The sequence below is a fragment of the Oncorhynchus mykiss genome, chromosome 13 (assembly GCF_013265735.2).
Source record: "Oncorhynchus mykiss isolate Arlee chromosome 13, USDA_OmykA_1.1, whole genome shotgun sequence".
In the NCBI taxonomy this organism is placed as follows: Eukaryota; Metazoa; Chordata; class Actinopteri; order Salmoniformes; family Salmonidae; genus Oncorhynchus; species Oncorhynchus mykiss.
The window spans coordinates 11,334,830-11,342,329 of NC_048577.1; the positions used below are offsets into that span (position 1 = coordinate 11,334,830).

The following is a 7,500-nucleotide window of genomic DNA, read 5'->3' on the forward strand; positions in this document are numbered from 1 at the left end:
AAACTATTTTACAGAGAATACAGTCTGTATCAGCAGACCTAAATTGGCTTGATCAAAATGCTCAATTAAATTCTATATGTGTTGCTCAAATATCTCTCCTCTCTCTCGTTGCACATCAGGATATTGTGTCTGAACCACCCTTTATGCCAGGAGTTTTTCCTCGTCAGGTCACATGGCCAGGGAATACTCTGGGTCCTAGTTATGACAGACAGACTCCAAATCCCATCCATCTGTAGCCCTACGTCTGAAATGAGGTTTGATATTACTTCTGAGGAAAAGGATATAGCTAGAAAATGATTTGGCTTCAATTGCAAAGCCTCAGCATGAGAGTCCAAATGAAAGTGGGGGCGGACGGAGGGAGGGAGAGCTGAAAGGACGGAGGGATGAAAGGACGGAGAGATGGAGGGATGGAGAGATGAAAGGACGGAGGGATGGAGAGCTGAAAGGACGGAGGGATGGAGAGCTGAAAGGACGGAGGGATGGAGGGATGAAAGGACGGAGGGATGGAGGGATGAAAGGACGGAGGGATGAAAGGACGGAGGGATGGAGAGCTGAAAGGACGGAGGGATGGAGAGCTGAAAGGACAGAGGGATGGAGGGATGAAAGGATGGAGGGATGAAAGGACGGAGGGATGGAGGGATGAAAGGACGGAGGGATGGAGGGATGAAAGGACGGAGGGATGAAAGGACGGAGGGATGAAAGGACGGAGGGATGGAGAGCTGAAAGGACAGAGGGATGGAGAGCTGAAAGGACGGAGGGATGGAGGGATGAAAGGATGAAGGGATGAAAGGACGGAGGGATGGAGGGATGAAAGGACGGAGGGATGGAGGGATGGAGAGATGGAGAGCTGAAAGGATGGAGGGATGAAAGGACGGAGGGATGGAGGGATGAAAGGACGGAGGGATGGCGGGATGAAAGGACAGAGGGATGGAGGGATGAAAGGACGGAGGGATGGAGGGATGAAAGGACGGAGGGATGGAGAGATGGAGAGCTGAAAGGACGGAGGGATGAAAGGACGGAGGGATGAAAGGACGGAGGGATGAAAGGACGGAGGGATGGAGAGCAGAAAGGACGGAGGGATGGAGGGATGAAAGGACGGAGGGATGAAAGGACGGAGGGATGGAGGGATGAAAGGACGGAGGGATGGAGGGATGGAGAGATGGAGAGCTGAAAGGATGGAGGGATGAAAGGACAGAGGGATGAAAGGACGGAGGGATGGAGGGATGAAAGGACGGAGGGATGGAGGGATGAAAGGACGGAGGGATGGAGAGATGGAGAGCTGAAAGGACGGAGGGATGAAAGGACGGAGGGATGGAGGGATGAAAGGACGGAGGGATGGAGGGATGAAAGGACAGAGGGATGGAGGGATGAAAGGACGGAGGGATGGAGGGATGAAAGGACGGAGGGATGGAGAGATGGAGAGCTGAAAGGACGGAGGGATGAAAGGACGGAGGGATGAAAGGACGGAGGGATGGAGAGCTGAAAGGACGGAGGGATGGAGGGATGAAAGGACGGAGGGATGGAGGGATGAAAGGACGGAGGGATGGAGGGATGAAAGGACGGAGGGATGGAGAGATGGAGAGCTGAAAGGACGGAGGGATGAAAGGACGGAGGGATGAAAGGATGGAGGGATGGAGGGATGAAAGGACGGAGGGATGAAAGGACAGAGGGATGGAGAGATGAAAGGACGGAGTGATGGAGGGATGGAGAGATGGAGAGCTGAAAGGACGGAGGGATGAAAGGATGGAGGGATGAAAGGACGGAGGGATGGAGGGATGAAAGGATGGAGGGATGAAAGGACGGAGGGATGGAGGGATGAAAGGACGGAGGGATGAGGGATGGAGAGATGGAGAGCTGAAAGGACGGAGGGATGAAAGGACGGAGGGATGAAAGGACGGAGGGACGGAGGGATGAAAGGACAGAGGGATGAAAGGACGGAGGGATGAAAGGACGGAGGGATGGAGGGATGATGGAGGGACGGAGGGATGGAGGGAAAGAATGAAAGTCTTACAACTCTATCGTCTCATCTCTGGAAAAAACACTTTTCTCCTTTTATGTCACATATCGTCCCACTCCTTTCTTTCTTTCAACCTCTCCTTTATTTGTTTGATTTCCTGTTTCAATGGGATTACTTCTGAACCACAAAGCCCTGGACAATGGTTTGCCATTAAACACATTGGTTTCATAGACAGAGACTAACTGAACACTGGCCACTCTTACCACATTGAGAAGTTGAACGGTACGTTATGAAGTGATGAAAAAGTAAACCTGTGTTGAAATGGCATTACCTATTTTATATTCAGTATGGAATGTTTCCATCTTGGAAGGCACTTTGTGTCTTCCTTTCTCTTCCCTGTGTGTCTTCTTTATATTCACTATGGAATGTTTCCATCTTGGAAGGCACTTTGTGTCTTCCTTTCTCTTCCCTGTGTGTCTTCTTTATATTCACTATGGAATGTTTCCATCTTGGAAGGCACTTTGTGTCTTCCTTTCTCTTCCCTGTGTGTCTTCTTTATATTCACTATGGAATGTTTCCATCTTGGAAGGCACTTTGTGTCTTCCTTTCTCTTCCCTGTGTGTCTTCTTTATATTCACTATGGAATGTTTCCATCTTGGAAGGCACTTTGTGTCTTCCTTTCTCTTCCCTGTGTGTCTTCTTTATATTCACTATGGAATGTTTCCATCTTGGAAGGCACTTTGTGTCTTCCTTTCTCTTCCCTGTGTGTCTTCTTTATATTCACTATGGAATGTTTCCATCTTGGAAGGCACTTTGTGTCTTCCTTTCTCTTCCCTGTGTGTCTTCTTTATATTCACTATGGAATGTTTCCATCTTGGAAGGCACTTTGTGTCTTCCTTTCTCTTCCCTGTGTGTCTTCTTTATATTCACTATGGAATGTTTCCATCTTGGAAGGCACTTTGTGTCTTCCTTTCTCTTCCCTGTGTGTCTTCTTTATATTCACTATGGAATGTTTCCATCTTGGAAGGCACTTTGTGTCTTCCTTTCTCTTCCCTGTGTGTCTTCTTTATATTCACTATGGAATGTTTCCATCTTGGAAGGCACTTTGTGTCTTCCTTTCTCTTCCCTGTGTGTCTTCTTTATATTCACTATGGAATGTTTCCATCTTGGAAGGCACTCTGTGTCTTCCTTTCTCTTCCCTGTGTGTCTTCTCTCATTATTTGTAGAGATTGGTATCTACAGAATGGAAAACACTGTTATTCCCTTGAAATAGAGCAGGACCTTCTCACATGCCCTGGTACGTGCGCACGCACACACTACCACAGATGGATTTTATTACCCACAGTGCATTGGGGGCCATCTCTCACTGTGACAACAGCACACTATAAACTTTTGTCCCCCAGATTGGAGAGAGGAGGAGAGAGACCAAGAGAGATAGAGAGAGAGAGACAGAGAGAGAGAGAGATACAAAAATACCAATTGTCTGGTATATACAGAGTAAAACAATTCCATTCATACAAACCCCAGTGTGTAAACAAAGCAAACTATACTCAAACCAATTTTTTTTTTTTTTACCTTTATTTAGCTAGGCAAGTCAGTTAAGAACAAATTCTTATTTTCAATGACAGCCTAGGAACAGTGGGTTAACTGCCTTGTTCAGGGGCAGAACGACAGATTTTTACCTTGTCAGCTCGGGGAATCGATCTTGCAACCTTTCAGTCACTAGTCCAACGGTCTCACCACTAGGTTACCTGCAGCCCCTACGTGACAAAGGCCAGACAGACAATATGCGCAGCCCCTTCTCTTTATCCCTCTCTTTCTATTTGGTAAATAATCAAAGTCAGGACCTGTATGTATGGCCAGATGGGCTCTGCTAGCCTGGGTTCAACTGAATGCTGTAAAACTACAGGCTGGAGGTCTGCTGATACAGTACATACAATGTCTTAATCCATCCCCAAAGTCATTACACTTCTGAAAGAGGTGGCCCTTATTTTCAGATTTACGATCCAGACTTCTTTGTCCCTCATTTCTTTTCTTTCCCTCTTATCTTTTCCCAAAATCACAAGGGAGTACCAGCACCTACCAAATATGACCACTTGACATAAAAGGGCCGGCTTAACTCCTGAACTGACTTTTTTTTTAGTGAGGGAGGAAGGAAGGGATGGAGGGAGGGATGGAGGGAGGGATGGAGGGAGGGAGGGAGGGAGGTAAAGGATAATAATAAATAACATGTCTGAAGGTGTGTTGATGGAGGGATTTCTGTTCTTTCATGGCCTCAAAAAGGGGGGATGACAGTGATATAAGACTGGTTAATACTAGAGGTCGACCGATTAATCGGAATGGCCGATTAATTAGGGCCGATTTCAAGTTTTCATAACAATCGGAAATTGGTATTTTTGGACACCGATTTGGCCGATTTTTATTATTATTATTTTTTTTTACGCCTTTATTTAACTAGGCAAGATAGTTAAGAACACATTCTTATTTTCAATGACAGCCTAGGAACGGTGGGTTAACTACCTTGTTAAGGGGAAGAACGCCATATGTTTACCTTGTCAGCTCAGGGATTTGTTTTTGCAACCTTCCGGTTACTAGTCCAACACTCTAACCACCTGCCTTACATTGCACTCCACGAGGAGCCTGCGTGGCAGGCTGACTACCTGTTACGCGAGGGCAGCAAGAAGCCAAGGTAAGTTACTAGCTAGCATTAAACTTATAAAAAACAATCAATCTTCACATAACCACTAGTTAACTACACATGGTTGATTATATTACTAGTTTATCTAGCGTGTCCTGCGTTGCATATAATCGATGCGATGTTAATTTCTCAACGAATCACAGCCTACTTCGCCAAACGGGTGATGATTTAGCACTGTCGTTGCACCAAACCTAACCATAAACATCAATGCCTTTCTTTAAAATCAATGCACAAGTATATATTTTTAAACCTGCATATTTAGGTCATATTGCCTGCTAACATGATTTTCTTTTAACTAGGGAAATTGTGTCACTTCTCTTGCGTTCTGTGCAAGCAGAGTCAGGGTATATACAGCAGTTTGGGCCACGTGGCTCGCTGCGAACTGTGTGAAGACCATTTATTCCTAACAAAGACCGTAATTAATTTGCCAGCATTGTACATAATTATGACATAACATTGAAGGTTGTACAATGTAACAGCAATATTTAGACTTAGGGATGCCACCTATTCGATAAAATACAGAACGGTTCTGTATTTCACTGAAAGAATAAACGTTTTGTTTTCGAAATTATAGTTTCCAGATTCGACCATATTAATGACCTAAGGCTCGTATTTCTGTGTGTTATTATGTTATAATTAAGTCTATGATTTGATATTTGATAGAGCAGTCTGACTGAGTGGTGGTAGGCAGCAGCAGGCTCGTAAGCATTCATTCAAACAGCACTTTCGTGCGTTTGCCAGCAGCTCTTTGCTGTGCTTCAAGCATTGAGCTGTTTATGACTTCAAGCCTATCAACTCCCGAGATTAGGCTGGCAATACTATAGTGCCTATAAGAACATCCAATAGTCAAAGGTATATGAAATACAAATGGTATAGAGGGAAATAGTCCTATAATTCCTATAATAACTACAACCTAAAATGTCTTACCTGGGAATATTGAAGACTCATGTTAAAAGGAACCACCAGCTTTCATATGTTCTCATGTTCTGAGCAAGGAACTTAAACGTTAGCTTTTTTCATGGCACATTTTGCACTTTTATTTTCTTCTCCAACACTTTGTTTTTGCATTATTTAAACCAAATTGAACATGTTTCATTATTTATTTGCGGCTAAATTGATTTTATTGATGTATTATATTAAGTTAAAATAAGTGTTCATTCAGTATTGTTGTAATTGTCATTATTACAAATAAAAACTAGTTTTTTTTAATTGTCTGATTAATCGGCATCAGCTTTTTTTCGTTCTCCAATAATCGGTATCGGTTTGAAAAATCATAATCGGTCGACCTCTAGTTAATACTTGGTCTATCTGTAGACAATTAGAATGCGACAAGTGTTGCTGGTCAAAACAACATTTAATTTATACTCCGGTGGACTGTCTGTAGACCGTTGCTGCGACCGTTTCCGTTGTCGTGGTTACCTGTCTGAGACTGTGCACAAGTTCTTAAATTCTCCGGTAGAATGCCCTGCTTTTATTTCGTCACACTCACAAAGTGTGAGTCACACTAAGCTATTTTCTGTAATTAGCTTGCATTAACTTGTAAATAATGATCTTGTTGTGAGTTTCTTTTCCTGTAATAATGAATAAAAACGTGCTAAAGTTAAGATGGTGTCAGCTATGATATGGTCCTTATTTAAACAGGCTACCCAGCAAGCTAACAAGCTAACAAGCTACAAACAAACCAAGATATTGTTTAGAAAGTTACTTTAAGTTGCCTGCCTTGCTAGGACATATACATTTTGGACCAGCAGGCTGCTGATGTCATGCAGCCTGTCGTTTTTGTGTTTCTACTTTTCTGTAACGACAAGCTTTATTTTGGACGACAATAGAACGTTCATGATGTCACCGAGACAACTGTCGATAGACCGACTGTAAACCAACCTTGATCCTGTTACCAATGTTCCCTTAAGGCTTTAGGCAGTAAAAACGGTTCAACAAATCAGAACTGGTTACCAGGACTTAAACTCTACAACTTGACATAGCAATGCCGTTGTCAACGGAACCCGCAATTAGATACTGTGTAAGAGCATGTAGAGAAGGAATGGCTTGACAGTAACGTTTCATGTTGAGGGCCTGAGCAGCTAGGATAGGTTTAGTGCTACAGGAGGTTCTTGACCCTGCTATTCATGCAGGCACACATGGCAACACACACACGCAAGCACACACACACACACTAATATCCCTAATCCTCTCGAAACAAAAACACAATGCAGCAAAAAATGTAAACTCCAGACCACTCTCGACCCTTGCTATGCTTTCCACAAATTCTCCATCCAATCCATCCATCTACACATTCCACACACTCCACACACAACTTACGACCATAACAACACCCTTACCCCTCGTCATCCTCCGATCGACACACTTCACTGGAAACCTAACCCACCAAAACAAGCCTTGTAAGTCGCGGTGCGACACACTCCCAAGAGCCTGTTTCAGACACACACACACGCACATACACACACAGACACACACACACACACTCCCAAGAGCCTGTTTCCTGGGGTAGAGTTTCAGTCCCTCTACTAAACTGTTGCTGTTCGGGGTCTATAGGAGAAGAAAGGGGGAAGAAAGAGGGAAGAAAGAGAGATAGCAAGGGACACACCACCTTACACGGGTTACACCTGAGTTACACCTGGATCGGGTTGCTGTGTCTCTCACCTGGGGAGGGAGGGAGGGAGGGAGGGAGGGAGGGAGGGAGGGAGGGAGGGAGGGAGGGAGGGAGGGAGGGAGGGAGGGAGGAATCTGATCTTGTGAAAGCAGAGTTTGTAAAATGGTGGTTTGACTCTGGAACCTAATGGTTGTGGCTGAAAGCAGAAGCTGTAACCATGGTTGTGTGTATTTG

General features: G+C 44.5%; 1 protein-coding gene across 2 annotated transcripts in view; it reads right to left on the reverse strand.

Annotated features, from left to right (window-relative positions):
• Positions 1-7,500, reverse strand: part of LOC110485558 (vasorin) — a 35,499-nt gene that overhangs the window by 11,187 nt on the left and 16,812 nt on the right. Inside the window, exon 1 of one of the 2 annotated variants that reach the window (XM_036942319.1) lies at positions 2,289-3,275. The exons of the other annotated variant lie outside the window; for it this stretch is intronic. The gene's annotated coding sequence lies outside the window, so the exon portion shown is untranslated. Of the gene's footprint in view, positions 1-2,288; positions 3,276-7,500 lie in introns of those variants that run through there. 2 annotated transcript variants of the gene reach the window in all.